Source organism: Ambystoma mexicanum, chromosome 2q, assembly GCF_040938575.1.
Source record: "Ambystoma mexicanum isolate Mex_15411 chromosome 2q, UKY_AmexF1_1, whole genome shotgun sequence".
In the NCBI taxonomy this organism is placed as follows: Eukaryota; Metazoa; Chordata; class Amphibia; order Caudata; family Ambystomatidae; genus Ambystoma; species Ambystoma mexicanum.
Window position 1 is genome coordinate 909,808,158 of NC_090924.1, and position 23,578 is coordinate 909,831,735.

The following is a 23,578-nucleotide window of genomic DNA, read 5'->3' on the forward strand; positions in this document are numbered from 1 at the left end:
TTCTTAAAGAAAATGTAGAACCTCCGGGAGTGCAACAGCCAATTGATCAATTTTTGATTATCCTAGTGAATGGTATACCAACAAAAGACAAATAAATGTGGTAAAACTTAGAAAAGCACTAGAATATCTTAAAGAAAACAATGACTACTACAAAGATATAAACATTGAACAAAATCTAAGGCAAACCGCCAAAATAATTCAGGATTCCTCACCAACTGGCCAATTTTGAACTTGTAGATCCTATTACTGCATCCAATATTTTAGACCAGTATACAATTCACCCACAACACTCCAAAGACACCATAGACGATGCACTAGAAACATTTCAAATGCGTCAAGCCAAAAGGAGTGTAGAAGCACAAGCCTTTCCTCTACTCTTTCCTACAGGAAGAGAGGGAAGATATGATAAAAGATCCACGCAAATAACAGCATCAGAATACCGCTGTTTACGAATGTATTCTGTAGACCCCAGATTCAGACAAAATGTTGAATACATACATCACCTCCTGTTCGAAAGGGAACTAGCAACTCTATGTTACGGAGTTGCACACACATTGAAAACCGGTTCCAATGTTTTAAATGGGTCTGCTACCCAAATACTTCAAAAGATGAAAGACTAAGGGCCTCATTACAAGTTGGGCAGTAAGGCATACCAGACGCCTATTAGTGGGCCCGTTATTTGCTCCTTCCCCATTCCCATTGAGCCCTATTGGGGCTCAATGGGAATGGGGAATGGCTTTTGGAATGGGGACTTACCGGGTCCGCCTAGGGCGGAATGTCCCAGTAAGTCCCCACTCCAGCAGATCGGACCCGGGCACGACTTTGGAGGCACCCATGGCGCTAATAGCGCCATGGCTGCCTCCAAAGTCGTAATGAGGCCCCAAGATGTAGTTTTGCAGTCATGTATCAAAAAGCTCTTAGCAAACATGCGTGGTACAAAAGAATACTGGCTCTGATGTCACACTGATGAACGGTATATGCTAAGGAACCTTGGCCCACCCACATGGTTTCTCACTGTGAGTTGTGCAGAATATGTATGAGAGGACTTGCATGACTTCATACGCATAGCAAACCAAAACAGAGACGGGATAGACATCAAAACACCAGGAGAACTCTGCTCTCTTGACCCAGTAAGTGTATCAAGATACTTAACATCACTGCTTTATTGCCATGCTGCACTTAATCTGTAATAAAAATATTCCTCCCCTCGGAGAAGTGGAACACTTCTTTTGGAGAAAAGAATATCCATCTAGAGAAGCACCACACATCCACATGCTTTTGTGGTTAAAAGATGCTCCCTTCAGAAACCACACATAGTGAGCGACATACACAAATTTTACACTTTCAAAAACATAGGTGTGGCCAATACTGCCATTGCAGATATAAAAACAATGCTAAAAACTTAACCAAATGTTGCTTTGGTTTTCCTATACCAGTTCCATCAAAAGGACAAGTAAACAGCTTCAGGTCTTCTGTTAGAGACAGCGTGAAAGGCAAATCGCCTAAAAACACATACTGCATTAAAAGAAACGAAGCTCCAAAGTACATCAATGATTACAATGGAATCATTGCCCTTTTGTGGAATGCAAACAAAGATATACAATATATTGCAGACAATTCCACTGGTGTTGCAAGATATGTCACAGCCTACCTAACCAAAGCTGAGAAACCAGAGCTAAAAGACATCTGGGATGGGCAATCATCTGACAAAACACTGTCACAAAACCTGTACAAGTTTGGCATAATAATCCTCTCACATAGAGAATGGGAATGCTACAAAGCTGCACACTGTTTAACAGGCACAGCCTTATATGGCAAATCTGAACACAGTCTGGCTAAGCATTGGTGCAGCTGCATCCAGGAAAAGAGTGCTGAAATTGTACCAAGACATAGAAACAACATCCAAAATTGATCCCAACAGCCAGGACATTTTGAAAAACAATGTATTAGACACATACTACCCAAACAGAAGCAGTGCTTTGGAAAACACGTGCCTATACCACATAGCCCAAAATTTATCTTACAAGAATAATGTTAAACCAGATGAAAAAAAGTGGAAAATACATGGTTTCAACTTGTGAAGGGAGCTTCGTCAAACTTACAAACCCAGCCTAATTAATCATATGAAGCCATCATTTAAAACTCCTTAACAGAGAACTTTACTAGATTTCCTTACTCCAACTTTTTAAACCACGGAGAAAAGATGATTTATGAGGCCCCCATGACTCATTTGAAGCTGCATTCAATGCAAATGAAAGCAGTATACCAAATGTCAATTTCAAGCAATACAAAAACATGTTGGACAATGAACGCCAACAAGAGGAAGAAGTGCAAGCACAACTAAATGAAGACACTCATGAGGGCAGTAAATCTTCTGTTACAGGAAGCCAAGAACTACTTGGAGGGCCACTCATAGTAAATGAAGCAGAATAACCATGGATGAAGTAGAAAACACCATGCATCAATGAGCAATCAGAAGAAAAATTGGCACTCCTGAAAATTCAACTAAATGAGTAATTTAGCATTTTCCTAGAAGTGACTAAAGAAATTGAACATGGTTTGCAGCATGAAGGTAAACCTTGTAGCTGTCAAAATTATAAACCTATACTCCTCTATGTAAGCAGTGAAGCTGGTTCAGGCAAAACATTCTTAATAAAAATCATCAGCAAATTCCTACAAAATTTAACAAATAACCTTTCAGCTGTTATAACAACCACCACATGCTCTGGACTATTGCTCCTTCCAGTAGAACACCAAAACAAATTAGATTACTACAAACTATCAACAGAAGCTGCTACTGAACTACGCAGAATTCTGAAACAAATGAAATTGCTCCAAATAGATGAGTTGAGCATGATGTCCAAACTAATGTTGGCTTTAATTCACCTCAGATTACAAGAAGTCCTTAAAACGGACTACAAACAATTATTTGGAGGAAAACACGTTATTGTTTTTAGAGATCTCCCACAATTAACACCAGTGAAAGGTGAACCTATTTTTAAAAACTCCGGACACAAACAGTGCAGCAACACACTTGGCAGCATAGGATATGTAAATCTATGGCAACATTTCTAATACAGAGAACTAACTTAAAACATGCATCAGTCTGTAGACCGCACTTATGCTAACAATTTAAAAAGCATTAGGACTGGTCTACTTTCTAAAGATGCACAATCTATTTTAAATAGTAGACTCATTCATGAGCTATATGGGCATTGCACATCTGCTCCTGATGTCATGGAACAATTAGCACAAAAAAATGTAAAATGGATGTCCTTAATGTCAACCCTAGCAGGATGTACGCAATTCAATGACACATTGTTAAGAAAGGAAAAGCAACCAATAGTGTATGGTACCGCCACAAACAAACTGGAAGTGCACAGCATGACACTCCCCATGTGTCAACAAGCAACAGCACAACTAAATAGCTTAGAAAAATGTATCTCCAACACAGCTGGTTTGGAGAAAATGTTAACATTGTGTTTAAACTGCAGAGTAATTCTGAAAAGTAAACTTGACGTGGAACGTGGTTCAGTCAATGGAGCAATTGGCACAGTTGTTGGCTTCCAGACATATCCACACAACAAGAACAGTTTGTCAACATCCATTTTGACACAATTTCAGAAGTTAAAAGGATAGGACGCTCAACAGCAAGATTCCTTCTTTTCAAAGACATGTCTGTACGCAGAGAGCAATTCTCTGTCTCTTGCATATGCAGTCACAATTCACAAATCACAAGCTCTAACCCTAGATCAGGAATTGGTTGAAATTGGCAGCACAGTCTTTAAAGAAGGTATGAGTTATGTAGCACTGTCACGTCTGTGTACACTCCAAGGACTATTTCTAATCAATTTTGATGCAAACAAAGTCAAGGCTGACATTCCTTGCATCATAGAGTACAACAGACTATGTGCACTCTACACACCCCATCTCGATATGTACCCTGTTCCTGAAAAAGGTAAACATTTTAAAAGAAATGATTGCAAACAGAACTTATAAGAGATCTCCCAACAGTACCAATAAAGAAACTAAAAGCAACTGCTACTCCATCAAGTAGTACAACCACAAAACTATCTAGTGCAAATGCAAGTGCACATCCATCAGCAGAAACAAAGAAATATCTTCTAAAAAACAATTGAAGGTCCAGCAAATGACAGACAGAACTCTCTGGTCCATTTCAATTTTCCAACACAACAGGCAAATATAGCAATCAATATTCTGTTCCAATTGCCACCAATTGTTCAAAACATTTACTTGAATGGCTCAGACCAGTTGTGTTTGCAAATGCTCGTCCTTCATAGAAACGCGACAAATAATGCTGACAACACTTAGTGTCTCAGGAATAAGGCAAGAATTGGACGACTGTGCAGGAATGGTAAAATCACCATAAACACACAGGAAGATCCACAAGAATGTCTAATGTCTAATGTATTTACTGCAAGTACTAGGAAAGCAAAAATATAACTATAAATGAAATCTTCCAGATTTCATACACGTGGAAGCATACATGCCCTCTCTGCAACCATGTTGCACAAGAGCACGTCCCTAATGAACAATGTGTGTATGTATCTATACCTAACTGAGTCAATTCCATTTCATCAGCTGGTGCAAAAATGATAAGTTAGTCACCGTAGTGTCTAACAAACTCTTAGTCCATAGTCCCCTTTCCTCTATACTGCATGGGCGTCCCTTCCAAGGGACGGGAGATGGATCCTTTTTCACCAGAAAAAATCTTCTTCCCCTTTAAATTTAGAGGTGCACGGGGGTGCTGCCCAGGGAGCATGCGCTGCCCTGACTCCGCCCTCCGGCGCCACACCTCAGTCCCCATTGACGCATCGACAATAGACTTAACATTGCAGAATGACACCAGTATTAATGGGGGGGGGAGATTGGTGGGACGTATAGAGGAAAGGGGACTATGGACTAAGAGTACTTTAGTCACTACTGTGAGTAACTTATAATTACTCTTATGTCCCGTCCCCTTCCTCCATACTTCATGGGCGATTACAACTGAATATAGCCCCATGGTGGACAGGAGACCCTCCTTAAGCAAATAGGTTTCTGAGAACCGCCTGTCCGAAAGCAGCATCAGATCTAGAGCCGGCATCCAAACAGCAATGCAGAATTGCAGAAAGCCGAGGGAGTGGCCCAAGTGGCCGACCTGCTTATGACTTGCCAAGGGACATGGCGCTGGAATGCGATGGCGTTGCCTTGGCCCTGACTGCGTGGGCATTCATGTTGGCCAGCAGTGGCTTGTGCTGGCCCCTGTATGCTACTTTGATGGACGAGACCATCCAGCAGGATATGGAGGCCTTGGAGGCCTGATAGCTTGGTCTTGAGCCTCTGAAAGTGACAAACAGGGTGTCCGATTTGTGGAAGCCCTTGGTCCTGTCCAAGTAGAATCTCAGGGCACGCCTGACATCCAGGCAGTGCAGCACTCTGTGCTTCAGCCTTAGAATCAGCAAAGAATGACTATTTCCTCATTCAAGTGGAAAGCAGAAGGCACCTTGGGCAGAAATGCTGGGTATGTCTGTAGGACTACTTTGTCCCTGTGAAAGGTAGTATATGGTTCCGAGGCGACCAGCGCCTGGATTTCACTGACTATGAGCCGAGGTAAGGCCAAATAGTAAGGCCATCTTGATGGTGATCTGATGTCTGCAGATGCCATTGGCTCAAACGGTTTGTGTGCCAGATCACCCAAGACTATGTTGACGTCCCACACGACGTGCGGCCTCTTGACGGGTGGGTAGAGCCTTGCGATCCCCGTCAAATGTTTGACTGTAGGTTTGCAGGAGGAGAAGATCCCCTCCTTCAAGTTCCTGTAAGCCCTGATGGCTGCGAGTTAGGTATGGCAGGAATCCACCTGCACGCCAGAGTGGGCGAGGTGCGCCGAGAAGGAGAGCATATCAGCCAACGTACATGCCAGGGGTCGATTTCCTTGGCGTCTGCCCAGTGGCAGAATCTGGTCCATTTACTTCTATACTGGGCCCTGGTAGCCTTGCTCCGTGCGCCCTGAATGATTTCCAGATTAGCCTGAGAGAGGATTAGGTGCGGCAGCGTTACCTGCTCAGGTACCATGCTGTGAGGGTTAGTTTCTCTGGTGCCGGGTAAATGACCCTGCCCCCCTGCTGCACCAGAAGATGTGCTGGGCCCGTCGGGAGGTGAATCGGAGGCATCTCCAAGAGGCTGAGCAGCTCCAAAAACCATTGCCTGGCCGGCCACCATGGAGTTATTAGAATGATGTCGAGTTGGCGAGAATCCTTGATCTTGCAAATCACTCTGTGAATCAGCGGTGTGGGCAGGAAGGCGTAAGCCTTCATGCCGTTCCACTGAAGCCGAAATGCATCCCCCAGGGAGCAGGGGCCCTGTTCCTGCCAGGAGGAAAACTGAGGGCATTTTTTATTGTGCCAGGTCGCAAAGAGATCCACCTGAGGATGACCCCACCGGTTGAAGATCTCCTGAATAACGAGGTCGTTTAGCTGCCACTCATAATTGTCTGCTCCCAACCTGCTGAGCCTGTCCGCGTCCAGGTTGGATTCCCCCTGGAGGTGGACTGCTGTGAGGTAGATGTTGTTTGCCAAGGCCCACTCCCAACAGTCTGCACAGAGGAGGAGATCTGGTGCCTCCCTGCTTGTTGACGTAGTACATGCTGGTCGAGTTGTCTGCCTGGATGAGGACAGGAATGCTCTGAGTGCTAGCTGGATGGAATTCAGCTCTAACCAATTGATGTGGTATTCCTGCTCCTGTCAAGTCCATGTGCCGTGGACTGAGAGATCTTCCAGAGTGGCTCTGCAGCCCTCGATCGAGGAGTCTGTGGTGATGGTGGCCTGCGGGGTGGGCAGCCGAAAGGGCTTGCCTGTCTGTAGGTTGGAGTCCCTGGACCACCATGTTGGGTCCGGGTGAAGAGAGGGGGGGGGGAACATTGATAATCTCGGATAGGGAGCCCCACTCCTGGTTCCATGAGCTGAATCCTCCTCATCCTCAATCTCACGTATGGAACGGCTAATAGGACCACCGCCAAGTGATGGCGAGTTCTTGTCCTCCAATGGAAATACCTTCTCGGAGCACGTGCCCCAGATGAGGCCCAAGAATGTCAGTCTGCATGGGGTGCAGCTGCGACTTCTTGAGATTGAGCGAGAAGCCCAGATTGTGCAGTGTGTTCATAAGGGCATGGGAAGAATGGTGAACCGCTTCCGGAGATGTGGCCCTGACGAGCCAGTTGTCGAAGTATGGGTAGATGTGGAGGCCCTGCGCTCTGAGGAGGGCAGCCACTTTATTTATGAGCCTGGTAAAGACCCTGGGGGCCGAGTGGAGGCCAAAAGGAAGGACCTTGTATTGAAAATGGTAGCCCATGATCCTGAACCATAGGAAAGAATGATGGGGCTGCCAAATCGGGACATGTAGCTACACATCCTTCAGATCCAGAGAGCACATCCAGTCTCCCTTGCACAATGTCTCTGCTATAAAAGCTGGCGTAACCATCTTGAATTTTTGTAGGGGTAAGGAGAGGATGAGGGTGGAAAGGTCCAGCACAACTCCCAGGCCTGCCTGGTTGTTCTTCTGAATGGCGAAAATCCTGGAGTAAAAGCCCAAGCCCTGCTGGGAGAATGACTTCCTCCACTGCCTGGCTCTCTAAGAGTGACCGGATCTCCGCCAGAAGAAATGCTGTCCCAACTTGAGGGAGTGGAGGGGAGGAGGGAGGAGAGGCTGGGATGGGTAAGCGGTACCCCATGGATACTACAGAGAGGATCCAGGAGTCCATGGAATTCTGCCATCAGAAATGTGCCTGGAGAGCAAGCCTGCCCCCCACTGGAGACATGTGGACCCGAAGGGGTGCGTCATCCCTTCTTTCCCTCTGAGGCTGTTACAGAGGAGGGGGACTGCAAAAAGTCCTTACCCCTCGCCCTTTTTGTTGCTTGCATTGGTTCTGAGACTGAGCGTTCCTCCTGCCTGGATCTCCGTTCCTGGAATTCGCTGAACCCTCCATATGTACGCCCCCTGTCGGAGTGGACTGGGTGTACGACTTGGGCGCGGTCTTTGTCAAGATGGATAAATACTTGGACGATTGTCAGCTGTTTTTCTTCTTGTTCAGCTCTTCGTCCGTGGAGGAGTGAAAGAGGGTCCCCCCCCTCCTCGAACGGTAGATATAATATGTGTTCCTGGACGTCAGGGTTGAACTTTGTTGCCCAGAGCCAGGCTGTCCTCATGTCCGTAGTGATACAGATGGCACGGCCAGTGGATTCCATGAGGTCATGCGACACCAGCTTTGCCTCTGCCAGCACCACCTTGAAATGTGATTGGCTCTGCGTAGGGAGTTCTGAGAGGAAGGCCGCAATTTCCCACCATAACCTCTGGTTAGCGGCAGCCAGCGTGGCATCGGCATTGGCTTGACGAAGGTGCAGGGACGTGTTGGAATAAAGTTTCTTTCCATACGCCTCCAAGATCTTCTCCTTGCCTAGTAGAGCCGCAGAGTAGGAGGCGTAGAACAACTGAGGCTTGGAGTATAGTGATGCCGCAGCGATCACCGAGGACTGTGACTGAGGATGGGCCGAGAAGAAGAGCGTATCCCCCTCCATCTTCCTGTACTTGGCGTCCAGGCATCAATTGACCGGCTGGGCCGAGTGTGGCTTAAGCCAAACCTTCTTGGCCATGGAGCCTACATCGGTCTGCAGGGAAATATATGTTTTGGCAGCTGGGCGTCGCGTGAGGACTTCAGCCAGAACCACCTCTGCTGGCTGCTCGACCTCGGGCTGGGGGTGGCCCAGGTATTCCACCAGCCCAGCAAGACGTTTGTGGAAGGCCCTGGTGGAGGATGGCGTGTCCGGATCCTCCTCGTCATCATCCATGTCCTGCGGATCAGGAGGATCCTGTGGAGGTGGAGAAGTAGTTGGAGCCGGAGGTTGGGGCACATGGACCGCAGCTGGGGGATGAGGAGGTGGTGGAGGCTTGTACAGAACAGCCTGAGTCGGCTGGGGAGCCGGGACCAGCGGCTGCATCGGGGCCCCGTTGGAGGCGCTTGTGGTGCCGCTAGCTTTGTCGGGAGGACTTCGCTGATGGTATCCTTGAGAATAACCTCTTATCCAAGGTGACTTCATGAGCCCGAGGAACCTCTCGAAGAACCCCTATTCACTGGTCTGAGTGGAAGGGGGTACTGACTGGGTAGCCGGGTGTTGCTGGAGTCGCTGCATACCCTGCCCGTATGGACACAGTGAGAAGCTGCCCTGTGCATAAGAAGGATAGGCTGTCGGCCACGTACCTGGTTGATGCCAGTCCCATCTTGACACTCTTTCTTTGCCGAGCTCCTGGAATGGCGTTAGTCGGGTGCCTCTGCCTGGTGCATCGGCCATCTTATCGAGCTGCGTGCCACGTGCCTGCGATGTGTTGCTCGGCTCGCTGGGCCCAGCTTCCTCCAGGACTCTTGTATGTGGATCACGAGGCCTACCCTGCTCATCGGGCCTAGGCCCGGTAGGTGCGACACCCTCGACCCGGAGGTCGGTAGAGCTGCATTTAGGCACCCCCTCGGACGTATTGCAGTATTAGGGCATAGCCCCTCTAACATATTGCTGGCACAAGGACAGAGCCCCTCGGATGACGATCCAGTACAAGATCTTTCCGGTCCCTCAACACCGCCACCGGGAGGATCCAAGGATCCCTCGGCCCTTGGTGCACGTGCTGGTACAAGGACCTGAGCAGTCCCTCCTGCACGGTAGTGTCCTTGGGAAGGAGTCTCCTTTGCGGAGTGCAATCGAAAATAGCGGCCCTCCATTAGGCCTGGCTCAGTGTTTCACGAAGTTCTTGAGGTCCTCTGGAGGTGACTTTTGGAAGAGCTCCCTCCACCTGGATAGTCTGTTCTTCAGCGCTCCGATGACAGCAAGCCACACGCTGTACAAGCTTGCCAACTGTGGTCTGGGCCAAGGCAACGTAGGCAGAGGGCATGGGGTCTGAAGTTGGGAAGAGCCCATTGCAGGATGGACACCTGCTGAACCCTGTGGTCTTTTTTACACCTTTGTTCATCAGTTCTTTCTCTCTACTCGTGTTTCACCCCTGTTTTCATCACAAGGGATCACCTTCTGGGCGCACAACTTGAATATTTTCTAAGGGTGATTGCCCTTCTACTTTGTGGCAATCCGGGTTTCTTTGCCTGGCTCCTTGATCCGGTGCCCCCAAGGTACATAGACACAGAGTCAAACAATTGAATTTTTTAGCAAAACACGCCCAAAGAAAAGATACTTTGCATTAAAACCTCTCCTGATGATCCCTTGTGATGAAAATAGGGGTGAAACACGTGTAGAGAGAAAGAAGTGGTGAACAAAGATGTAAAAAAGTTTATGCATGGAATAAAGAGTTAACGTTTGGAAAATTCTCAAGTGTGAAAACTTCCCTTTCTTTTTCTTTGGCACTCGCAAGTAAGAAACAAAAATATTGAATGGTTTGTCGCCAGTGGATATGCCTACAATTGAAGAATAGTTATAGTGAAATAGTTAGAATCCACCAACAGAAATTAAACGGTTTATTTTTTTTATTTTTTGGTCAAGAAATGAATCTGACCATTCAACATGTATATACAAAAGATAAATAAAACATACTAAAAAATAGTGTTAGAACATATAATAATTACAAGAAATTACATTTTAGTTACATTCAATACATTTGAACCAATGATAAAAAAATATATAAAATCATGCTTAACCAAGATTAACAGCCTTGTTATCCAGGTCAGAATCCTCAGGGTTGACACTAGGTTTGATCTTCAGTTGATTTAAATATTTTACAACTGCATATCTTAAACGTTTAGAGTTTCCAGTATACATTCTTGACCATAATTCATCAAGATACAATGCATGGCTAGTGTCAAACAAATGCTTAAAATAGAAAATCCGTTCAGTCTGAATCTCAAGAAGTCAGAACGATTGGTCGGGTTAGGAGATTGGGTTAGATATTTTTCAAGCTGACCATAGTCTTTGAGAGCAAATGGATTTCAATAGAATTTTTGTATTGTCAGACATTCGGTTCTCGTCTTAATCCAGTCAGCTCGCCAAAGCTTAATTTTAGCTTTATCTGGGTTTACTATTAGTAGCTCTTGTGTTATGTTTACAATGGTCAGGATTTTACAAGCAAAAGTGCGCCAACTCTTAGCAAATGAATCAGATGTTAAAAGGTAATTGGACAGCATCAAAAACAAGCCATTGGTATTTTCCTTCATTATACATTTCCTATACAATTGACAGATCTTCCACTTGTAGATTGCATAAACTGAAATAAGTCCCAATTCATGTCTGCTAACACACATAGATTCAGACATGGGTAACAGCAGTGATTTCTTCCAGTAAAGGCTCTTGAAATTCAACCAGTATGAATAAGTTTGACACTTTTGTTTCAGAGCCATAAAGTATGGTAGGTATATATTTTTGCTTGCAATATACAATTAAGGGGCTGATAGAAAATTTACAGTGTTTCCTATGAATAAGACTCATTTGCGATAGAGCCGTTTTCTGTTTTAACTGTAGGTAATCATCATAAGGCCTGTCAGAAATGTGATCATTCACACAGATACCCAGATAGATATATGTGTGCACTACCTGTAAAGCGATGTTTTGTAAGCTCCACTGATAGATTTTTTGTCTTTTTTTGTCCCAAATTTCATAACTTGTGTCTTTCTAAGATTAATACTGATGCAATTTTTGCTAGCATATACATCCAGAACATTCAACATATTACACAGACCAATAGGTGTTTGAGATATGAGGATCATATCGTCAGCGTAAAGAAGCCAATTAATAATGGAGCCATTAAGCTTCACAAAATCTGTAATCACACTGCGGAAGCCAATCCCAATATCCCAGATGAAAAAATTAAAGAGGGCAGATGCCAAAAGGCAACCCTGTTTCAAGCCCCGAGTAGTTCTAATGGGTTCCAACAATAGTCCAACATTATTCAGCCTGATTTGAATGGACATATTTGAGTGGAATTCTACAATCCATTTTAGAATGAACCATGGACACTCCAGGTCCAATAGCTTTTTGAACAGTAATTCTCTTGGGACAAGGTCAAAAGCTGACCTGAAATCAACAAAAGCAGCATATATTGGTTGTTTATTTCATTTCCCTTGTATGATAATGGCATTCAGGATCGTTAAGTTAATTGCCGTGCCTAGCGCCGGATTAAAACCCGTTTGAAAGGGGTCCCTATGATTCAATATATATAGCCATTTGTTGAATTATCTCAGGATCATTCGGCCGAAAATTTTGCCCAGGCAATCTAAGATAGCAATCGGTCTGTAAGATGTTGGTTTTGAGCAATCACCTTTTTTAAATATGGGGAGAATCACAGATATTTGCCACGATGGGGGTATATTCCCAGTTCTCATGATCTCCTTGAAAATAAGGTATAGAATATCAGCCCATATTACCTTATTCTGTTTGATTTGTGAGTTATGAAGGCCACCTGGCCCTGATGCTCGAGAGGTACTCAACTTAGATATATAATGTGAGATATCCTCTCGGTCAAATTGTACCGTACGGTCAAAATCAATTTTATCCCATTCTAGGCAAGTTTCTGACAAGGGAGTATGATAGATGTTACTAAGTGGGATTCCCACTCGTTTGCCGGAATGGAGTTGATCTGAACTGTTGTCTGATGTCGGTGACATGCAGTATTCAAGACGGCCAAATACCCACCCCGATGATGTCATGATGATCTGTTTTAGCATAGCTTCGCCATCACGCTGATATTGAAGAGCACAGCGACACAGAAGTCATCTTTTATACATTTCTTTTAGCAGTTTTATCTGCTCGAGATTTAATGCAAAAAATTCTTTGGGAGCCCTTAGCAGCATTTTTGCGTGTTTTCTTCTTAAATCCCTCTTTTTATGTTTTACCTCGATGTCGAAGGTATGAGTGTGATTGGGATGAACCCTTAGAGGATTTGAGCTTTTGGCTGAAAATAATTGCATGGCATGGATGTAACAAGGGCTGTCAGATACAGTGGAGTCATAAGCATCACTCAAGTTTTGCTTATAACGAAGTAATTTGGCTTTTGACCATTTTATACGGTTCCCTGTATTGTTAACTAGGAGACTGGTTAAATTTGGATTGTAGGCCGTGTATTTCATTGTAGGCCAATTACAAGTCAAACTTAGCTGAAAATGATCGCTCATTATTGTGGATTTTATGTTGAGAGATGTTAGAAAAGAACTGGTTATTAACATAAATGTAATCCAGTGTAGAATGACAGCCATCATTATGCCATGTAGCCCTATGGGGAACATCACCCGGCACTGAACCATTCAGCATCACAAAATTTCTATTATTCATTAACATTAGCCAGCGATGTTCATCAGTTGTTCGAGATGATGTAGATTTGAATATGCATTTATTATCCGAATTTATATCACCCATGACAAAAATTTCCAGAATGGATTAATCAAGTGAAAGTTGGTCTAGGATGTTGTTAAAATGATCAAAGAATTAATACGAGGTCAGAGGTTTCCTGCCCCAATAGATATTTACTATAGCACAGTGAGTTAAGCTTTGCCGAATTTTCGTAATTTGGAAGCATGGCGACTGAGATCTGTGCCAAATAACTGCAAAATTCTCATCCTTACGGAAAGAGGTCATGAGGCCTACCATCGGTCTCCCCGTAAGGGTAGCAATGGCAGGGACCAGATAGATTTCGTATAGGTCCCAGATGGGAGGAGTTTGCATCCATGTCTCCTGGGGAACAATGATGTCATATTGTAAAAGATCTATACTGTTATTAATAAGATGTTTGAAACCCCTAGTGTTCCAGGAGACAAGACTAAGTCATTCAACTGGGATTGTTACGATGATTCACCATGGCTTCGATTCGCCCACGCCTCAGAAGTTTGGTTCAGAATTCATTTGAACAACGGTTTTATCCCCATAGATTCTAGATTGGGGCAAGATTGGTTTATCCGTCATATGGTCTTCCATATGCACATCTTTACTCAAAATAAAGCCTAGATTATAGAAGGCTGAACGGGCTAACCATAAAGTATCACACCCGACCGAATATATAGTCGGGCCTCAGAAAGGTCGGGGAGATTTGTAAATTCAACAAGATCAATGTCAGCTGAGATGAGATCCTCGAGGGCCGTTATTTCGGCACAAATGTTTAGCACACTGACTCGGTTCAGATCGTACTTGGCAAAAGGATGTCCTCGACATTTAATCAGTAGGCGATGATGCTTTTTAAATTGCGCTTGGTTCTTGTGGATGGGAGGAGAAGATCTGGGCTCATCATTAGGCACTATAGTTGGTCTACCATCAACCAATTTTTGAGAACTCATGTTCACCGGAGATTCATGGACTCGACTTAGCAACCCCGCTCCTTTCAAAAGAGGTTTAACATTTGGATAAGAATTTTGCAGCATGTGACTAGCATCATTAGTCAAACCTTGCTGCGATTGCAACATGAGCTGTTTGAGGTTTTCATTTTCCAGGATGTAATTTGCAAAAGAAGCTCGCATTTCATTGCGAAGCTCTTGCAAAGTACACTCTGAGTTTAAAACTATTGCTTCTTGAGGCTGATGACCATCAGAGGGCAAGTTAGCTCCTTGCCGTGTAGTGAAATCTGTGGTAACTGATGACAGTTGAATACCTGTAAACACTTTCACTTGTGAGTTTTTCATCATTTGTGTTGATAATGCAATAGCTGTTGGAATTGGAATAGGGATAAAGTTTGGAACTTTCAAGAAGGATGTCGAGGCAGAAACACCCAGTAAGTCATCCAGTGGTTTATACACCAGGGACTCCTTCGTTTGCAGATGAATATCTTGTTTAAAGTGCAAGCGTCTTTTTTTTTCTCGCTGCCGTAAGTAGTCTTGAGGCCTTCTTATGTTTAATACTAGTAGGCAACTCGCTGGTAATTTGCACTAATTTGGATGTTTGATTACAATTTGTAATATTTGAAGAAGCACTTTTGGAAATCAGAAACATCGGGGCCAGAGTGTTTGCCAATTTTTGCTCGGGAGGCATAGTTGTTGATGGACCGTCTTCCAGAATTAACTGTGGAGCTTTTTGGGGACCATCAATGACAACAATATCAGGGTAAGAGACAGATGGAGCGGGCTCATTTGGAACAGGATGAATTGAAATGGCTTTATCCACTAAATTCGTTCGAGTGTTCTGACTACTGTAGTTAGATGAGCAGTTAGGAACAGATTGCACCTTTATACCTATCTCACGAATAATAAGTTCATGGGATTGCTGAATGTGATCAGTTTGGTTTTTTATTTTCTCATCTAACGTTTCATACAGTTTTGCCAGTAAGAGTAGTGCTGTATTCATGGCAGTTAGGGCGCTATTAAGGGCTGGTGCTTCAGGAAAAGAGAATCTGTAATCATTGTACGTGGTCTGTGGATCTCAAATGAAATATGGATGGTTACCATTGGGTTCATGAAATTGAGAACATCTGGGGGTGGGTGTCAGGAATGACTGAACGTTCCCCTCCTTCCTCCTCACCTGAATCGTCTGTGAACCTCTCTTGTAGCTCCGGCCTCTTTCCAGGACGTCTTCGGGTCTGGGTCTTGTCAGTCTTCCTTGCTTCTTTCTTTTGACGTAAGTAGGGGCGAGCTCCCTGGGATGCCACACTGTCGGGTAACTAGAGAACACCAACAGTGGGGACTCCTGGGAGCCGGCCTCTGAGCAGGGAAAAAGCCCGAAGGGGCAGAAAAAACCCTGCAGGAGTTGTTCTGATGAAGGAGTGAGTGGAAATGCGAAGTCCGGTAGAATGATCTTTCAGCAGAAGGCAGCTCAAAAGGGTGGCTAAACGGAGATTCACCAGTAGACTTGGGGAGACGCCAGAGAACCAGCTGTGATATGTGCACCTTAGGAAGCCGGAAGAGCGCACAAATGACTCCAGATAGTTTGGAACTACCAGCGACCAGGAGGTAAGTGCTTAGCAGCAAGGGCAAGGGCAAGGAAAGGCAGGCTGAAAGTCAGAAGGGCAAGGGAACGGAGAGAGAGAGAGCGTGAGACCAGTACAAGACGTACGGATCGAGTCAGCAAAAGGGAAACCAACGGGAGACCAGAGGGAGACGGGGAAACAAGGGAAGGAATACAGGAGAATACACACGGAGGAAGGATACACTAGCGTTACCTTCAAGACGCAGAGTACAGTGAAGGTGCAACGCGAGGAACGCCACACTGAGCCGGCAGTAGTAAACGCCGGTGGCCATCTTGGAAAAAACACTAGAGCGGTGCTCCCAGAACGGCCGTCAGACGTGGTGGAACTGTTAATGGCGTCTCCATAAAGAAAAGAAACGCCGCCCGACTGAAGTCATGACAGTGGGTGCTACAAAAGAAAGAGACCGGTTTGACACTAGAGGGTGATTTATCAAACATAACTGGTGATTTATACAATTCTTGCTTATCCTTATCCTCCTGTTTGTCCTGTCGGACTGAGTTAGACGCATCAATAGGTAGACTCGATCTATGAGATCTATCATTGAGTTGTATCAAGTCACCAGTATTAGAGCAAATATATTGCACGTCAGGAGTCGGAGGTTCATGAGGACTTGAGGAGTTCATGAATTCGATCGACTCTGTGTCAATTTCACCAACTAACATAAGTTTCTCATATTCTTTTCTCAACAAATGCTGTGCCTGTACTTAACATAAGGGAGGGTTTTGTGGTGTTAATCCAACTGAGAGCTGTGGTAGATCAGCACTCACTTCAGGAATTTGGGTAACACATCTCGCCTGATTTACACGCTAGGGCGATGGAGGCATGAGCTATTTCCTTACTGGGCACATTCACAGAATTCTCAATCAGCTCATGGGCCTCACCCTCAAATGAGGTTTCCTTAGGAGGTGCATCAACAGACAAAGAGCACAATAATTCTAACTTTGGAAGATTGTTTGCGTCAATGGAGGGTCCTTTTTGATGTTTCGCACCATCATTTTGACAAAAAGAGCGAATGTCAACATTCAAGGAAATTGATTGTTTTTTTTCTCTTGATTCTCTTTAAGTCTCTTGGCAAAGAAGACCTTTCGAGATTCCAAGGGCGAGAGGTCAAACACCAGCAACAATTTTTGGCATTCCTGATTTTAAAGACATGATGGATTTAGACATGATGCAAGGTGAAACCATAAAAAAATGAAGTATTCAACATGTACCTGTAAAACCAATGAGAAAACACCTCTTACGCGTTAAATGCTGAATTAATAGACTGAGCAGAGGAAAAAATAAATAAAAATAAACCACGCGGCTAAGCAGCAAAGCGGGACTTGCACGGGGCTTCCACGGGTGCGCGTGCGATCACAATTTTATACACAAAACCACTGGGAGGTAACAGCAAAGCCTAGTTACAAAAAGAAGAATATAGTACAAGTCCTTGTATAGTTGTGTAGACAGTATAAATACTCTTCCTTGAAACAATGTTCACCTTCTGGGGCTTGCAGTTCGTTTTTACAAGGTGTATGCCGTGCTACAAATCCAAAAGCAGGAGCAACAGCAAGAGTTCAGCGGCAAAGCGGGACTTGCACGGGGCTTCAAAACATACCCTTCAAAACTGCAAAACTATAAACCGTTTGAATACACCAACTGGTTTCTAATGGCAGCCATACTACTGCAATGCTACTTTTCAGTAGCAACATAGTAGAAATACAAGTATCAAACTGCTTCAAAAAATGCCCTTCAGAACTATAAAAAGTATCAATGGTTACAATACACCAATAAGCATCTAACTACATCTGTAGTACTGCACTGCTCCTTTTCAAATAAACGGTTTCAATATGTCAACGGGTACCTAAATACTTCAAAATTCCTTTTAAAAAAAAAAAAGGAGACGCCAGCACTTTCGCAAAAGCAAAACACTCACATCATTACAATTTGTCCTACTACAACACTGCTTGTAACAACAAATACACTTATTTGTGCACCTTAAACATTCATTTAATTACTGCACACTTCAAACAGTGTGCCACATAACGTGAAATCAATGTAGTAGGGTTTTTTTTTTTAAATCCTACATGGATTTTTGTTCTCCCAATGACCCAATGCTTATGCAAACAAAGACAGCAACTGTTCAAAACGCACAGTAATATTGTTTGAAGAATACTACTTGGAATGCACTAATTATGAGGGTCTAAAAAGTACATGAATATGCAACATTGTGAACTGTCCTCGCTAACATATTATGCTGTTTTCTTCCACAGAAAAAGAAGCAAATATTTATCCTGTATTACATGTACAACAAAGCCAATCTGTACCCCCACTGGCACATCAATCATAAGTACACTTCAGAGTTTTGTGTCACTATGTTCCAAAAACTATATTCTTTACCATCTGACTCCCACTTTAAATTCCTTAACTACTGGGCCCCCTTATAACACTTGAAAGTCAAACTTGGGTGTATTTTGCATTTAACTTTGGCCATTGACTGTAACCTGCTAGCCGAGTGACTGTTCCATTCCACTGTACTTGCATATTCCTCCCTCTGCCTCCTCTCTTTCCACCCATGGTGCTTTCTGTTTCTCCCATCTATTCCAACTGCTTCTATATCAACTATCCTTCCCTTCTCACTAAGTCTGGAAATAAGAAGTTTAAAAAAAGATATCTTTGCCTCCAACCCTACCTCCCTATCGCCGATACCTATTCCAGCATCTCTTCCAGACAGACCCTCATCAACATCCTCTTTGTCGTCCCTTATCCGGATCTATGGACCCCGCATATGATCTCTGTGCTCTGTCCTGTCTCCTCCTCTCCCATTAATGGTGGCACTCGCTGGGAAGTCCTCATGGATTCCTTCGACTCCTCCTTAGTCATCCTAAATGTCTACCTTAATGGCACTGTCATGGTCCAAGGTCCTCAGGCCAATCCCCTCCTCTTCGATAGGTGGTTCCCCCGCCTCATCAACTTACTATCATCTCCAGCTGTCCCCTCCTCCCACTCCTTGGCTACCTTGTCCACACTTCCCTCCTCCTCCGCCCTACTTCAGGCTCCCTCCACACCTCCGCACCTCCGCAGGGCGTACCTCTGATTTGTACTCCTCCCTGGAAGGTCTTAAGGCCAGCAACCTTCTTCATCTTGCCACTCTCAACTCTCACTCTGCTGTCAAACACTCCTCTGACATCTGCCACCTCCTTGAAGAACTGGACCTTGATATCCTTGGTCTTACTGAGACATGGTTCACAGCCAGCTCTGTCACAAGCTTTGACACTCTCCTCCCTGACGGCTACAAGAAACTCTCTGCTCCCAGATCCACCTGGCTCGTTGGGGGTGTAGCCCTGATGTTTCCTGAGTGGATTCCTGCCACTACAATTCCCACTCAGATTTACTCCTCTTTCGAATGCCTTGTATGCAGACTCTCCATCTCTCCTACCCACTGTTACTAATCTCTACCGGCCCCCTGGTCAAATCACCTCTTTTCTCTGGTGCTTGAGGCCAGGAGGGAGGAGAAGAGGTCAGCCCACTCAAACTCCTCCTCCTTGGTGACCTCAACATTCACCTGGACTCTCCCAGTCCTTCATCTTTGCGTCTTCCCCTCTCCCCTCCCCCCTCCCCCCTCCTCCTTCCTCCCTCCTCCCCCCCTCCTCCCCCCCCCAGGCTAAGCCTACCCCAACATTGCCAACTACCTTTCTGGACATACGGCCTATGAAGCGTGCGTCAATTGAGGCTTTCAGGCTTTCACTGCCACCTTCTCTGCCCCCCACTCATCGTCTGGCTGACTCACACCCTGACACAGCCCTGTCTCTCCTCTAATCTTATATTACTGATACTCTTGATACTCTAACCCCTGTCATTAGGAGCTGCTTGAAGTCCAAAGCCAAGTGCAATTCCTGGTATGACTCCAACCTAGCTACACTTAAAAGTAAGTGTAGGGTGGCTGAGAGAAAATGGAAGGATTCCTGTTCATCCAATGACAAACTGGCCTGTTGTCTACTCCAAAGAAAATACAGACTGTCTGTACCAGGGAGAGAGTTCACATTCAAGCCCGTGTCTCTGCAGCATCTAACAACTCGGCCAAACTCTTTCAAATCTGCAAGGAGCTGACCAACCCAGCTGCAGCTGACCTACCCCTCCTCTTGCCTCCCAGCCTCTTTGCGATGCCCTTGCCTCTCACTTTATCTCAACAACCCAGGACATCCTGTCCACCCTCTCCTCCTCTCCCCTCTCAGTCTGTACTTGCTGACCCTCCTGCCTTCCCCCAATCTCGTTCACATCCTTTCCCCTTTTCTTCCCTGATGAGGTCGCTAGACAAGTAGGAGCTATGAAAGCCTTGTCAAAACATGTCCATCCCTGTTCCTCTAAAACTATCAAGGACCACATTGATACCCTCGCTCCGGCCCTTGCCGATTTCTGCAACCACTCCTTTGCCTCAGGATCCTTCCCCTCTCCTCTTAAGCACTCCTTTGTGCATCCTCTCCTCAAGAAACCCACAGCTGATCCTTCGTGTCCAGCCAACTTTTAACCAATTTTTATTACTCCCTTTCTGGGTAAACGCCTGGAAAAGATGGCCATCTCGCACCTAAACCTTCATTCCGATGCTGTTGGTTGTCTTCATGACCATCAGCCTGGCTTCAGAGCTGGCAGAAGCATGCTAACTGCTCTCCTGAACATCCGTGAGGATCTGCTCTCTAACCTTGACTCTAGCACTCCCTCAGTACTCCTCCTACCCAATCTCTCCCCTGCCTTCGACATGGTCAACCATACCATCCTGCTCAACCGTCTCCATGATAACCTGGGTATCACCGATCAGGCTCTCGCCTGGCTGACCTCTTTCCTCTCTGATCGACCCTCCCAGGTCCAACTAGGGTCCTTCCTATCATTTCTTCTTTTCCACCTCTGGTGTTCCCCAAGGGTCTAACCTTTCACCTTGGCTTTTCAACCAATACCTGTCAACTCATGCCCGCTGCCTTGCCCTTTTCTGCTCTAACTTCCAGTGCTATGCAGAAGACAACTAGTTTTCAGGCTGCACTCGGCCACCTACTCTTCATCTCTCATCTCTGATTGCCTAACTGCCATTCAAGATTGATGTGCCGCAAACTATCTTTGTCTGAATGCCAACAAGACGGATATCCTCCTCATAGGCACACCATACCCATCCTTTCCCCTCACTCTCTGGCCGGCCTCCCTTGGCCGCCCTCCTATCCCCACCTGCGAGGCTAAGAACCTCAGGGTCATCTTTGATTCCACACTTTCCTTCTCCGCCCACATCGCTGATGTCTCAAAAAAAATCGAACTTCCTACTGCACCTCCTCAGAGGTACTCTTCATTTCCTCTCCTTCCCCCAGAAGCTCACTGTCTCCAAAGCTCTGGTTTTCTCTAGGTTGGACTATTGCAACAGCCTCTTCCAAAATCTACCTGCCTCTACTCTCCGCCCTTTGCAACTTATCCACAACAGGACTGCGAGACTTGTCCTTGGCCTCAAGCCCTGGGATCGCATCTCTCCAGCTCTGAAATCTCTCCATTGGCTCCCTGTAGATGCAAGAATTACATTAAAAACCCTCTGCATTGTGCACAAGGCTTTCTGGTTCCTGGGTCCAACATACCTTCAGCTATCCCTCCACAAATACCTCCCCTCTCGAGCTCTCCGCTCCAACTCCCTCAGGGTCAGTTTTTCTAAGAAACGAGCTGCTGGTCAATCTCTATCTTCGGCTGGGGCCTCCCTCTGGATCAGCCTCCCTGCACACTAAAACTCAAGGAGAACCATCTCTGGTTTCGGAAGCACCTCAAGACCTTCTTTGCTTCTGCCCTCGCCTCCCCTCTCCCCGGCTGATTTTGTTTTGTTTTCCTTTGGCACTGTGCACCTGGCCCTCCCGCACTGCCGCCGGGCCGCCCCTTGCACTGGGGTCTGTGTCTGTATCGATAAAGGTCCCTCCCTTTTTTTCTCTTCCAGATCTTATCAGACCTCTTAGTCTGCTGCCTTAAACCCAGAACTTGCCACTTGCTGGCTGCACTACCATTGCCTGTTGCCTTATTATCAATGTATCATTTATCTGTGTCTCCTTGCTCCACTCTCCTTTTCTCCGCCCCTTCCTTGCACTTTTCCCCCTCCCTCTCTCCCATGCACTTGGCGCATTCTCAATGTCACTGGGCCTAGTAAGATCATTGTTTTGTTCTCCTCTGTTGCCCTTTCCTTGCCTTGTCACACTCTGAAACACTTGTGTATGAGCGTGATATAAATAAAATATACTGCCCACACATTATGTATAATTACAATACACATTATTATAATGGTTGTTTCCAATAGCTGAATTCCATTTCTGTACACATTACAATGGTTGTGGCCAGTTTCTTGGGTGCATGGCCGTATTATGCTGTGGTGGTTGTGGCCAGTGCTTAGATTCTTGAGTGCACGGCCGTAGGCACTGGTCACAACCACCACAGCATAATACGGTCATGCGCTCAATAATATGGTCTCTTCGGCTGCAAAGCACCATGGGAGATAGATTTTTTTGGGAGCAGGTGGCACCCCCTTCCACATCTAATATTTTAAGAGCTACTTGATGGATAAACCCCAAACTAGTCCCAGAAATCGAGTCAATGCTTTGTGCCCAAGTTGTTTCTTCTTTGCTCCAAATCCGCTCAGAGGTTTTTGCACTTCCGCCTACCAAAATATTTGCCTTTTACTAAAAGAAAAAAAAAATGTTTAATAACCTTTTCAATTTTTAACACATTTTCCCCAAAATGTCAGACTCGGAGGGCCGTCACAAACTTTTTGTTTGGAGAATGTCATCCAAATCCGCCCACCAAGTAAAAAAGTATTAGCAACAGATTCTTCAGATTTCCTATGGTTCATAGGTTTCACCTCAACTACAGGGCGGTGACCGCCACACTATATTTGGTTTCCAAATAAACCTGTTAGTAGCACATTTTTCGTGTGCACGCATTTACTGTTCCACCCACCACATCACAATTTATAAAGGTGGCCCTTTCTGATTCGAAGCACAGAATAAGAGGGATGGGAAAGCAAAAGCAGGTTCCATTTTAAAAACTGGACCACAAAAATTAATGTTGTGAACCACAGAATTGTATTTTATCATATGGAAGAAATGATGAGCAGTCACACTTATTCTCCACACTTTCCTCAACACATTTCGGAACAGTAAAGTTTTGTGAATGATTTTTATTAAGTAAGAGCAGTAATGCAGAGAAAAACAAATGTAACATGTATTAATACATTGATCTAAACAGTGCCTGGCAGATCAATACAATAGATTATAGCTTTGAGACAAAAACGCTGTTCTCTGCCCCAATATAAAACATCTTAGCTGAGCCGTCTTCCCTAATGTAACTACATTATCTGGGTTTCCGGCACAATCATTGTTTCTGCAACCTTCCCTCATGGGACTAGTCTACAACCGATATCTGCAGGGAGCTTTCGAATGACAGCGACGGTGTACTACCAAACAGGACTGTGCTGTTGTCAAGTTGATAAAAATACACTCGAACTACCTGAGCCAATGACAACTTTACAAGCAGCTCAGATATTTGGCTTGGACTTCATGTCCCATAATTCCTCTAACTTTCATAGTAGTATTGGCAACCATCTTTGACCACAGGTATTTCAAACCCTCTTTCCCATGACAATGTGCAGTAGAATCTAGAGTAT

At 45.1% G+C, this 23,578-nt stretch overlaps 1 protein-coding gene across 3 annotated transcripts in view; it reads right to left on the reverse strand.

The window, feature by feature from the left end:
* Positions 1-23,578, reverse strand: part of OSBPL3 (oxysterol binding protein like 3) — a 1,742,686-nt gene that overhangs the window by 1,129,054 nt on the left and 590,054 nt on the right. The window lies entirely within an intron of this gene.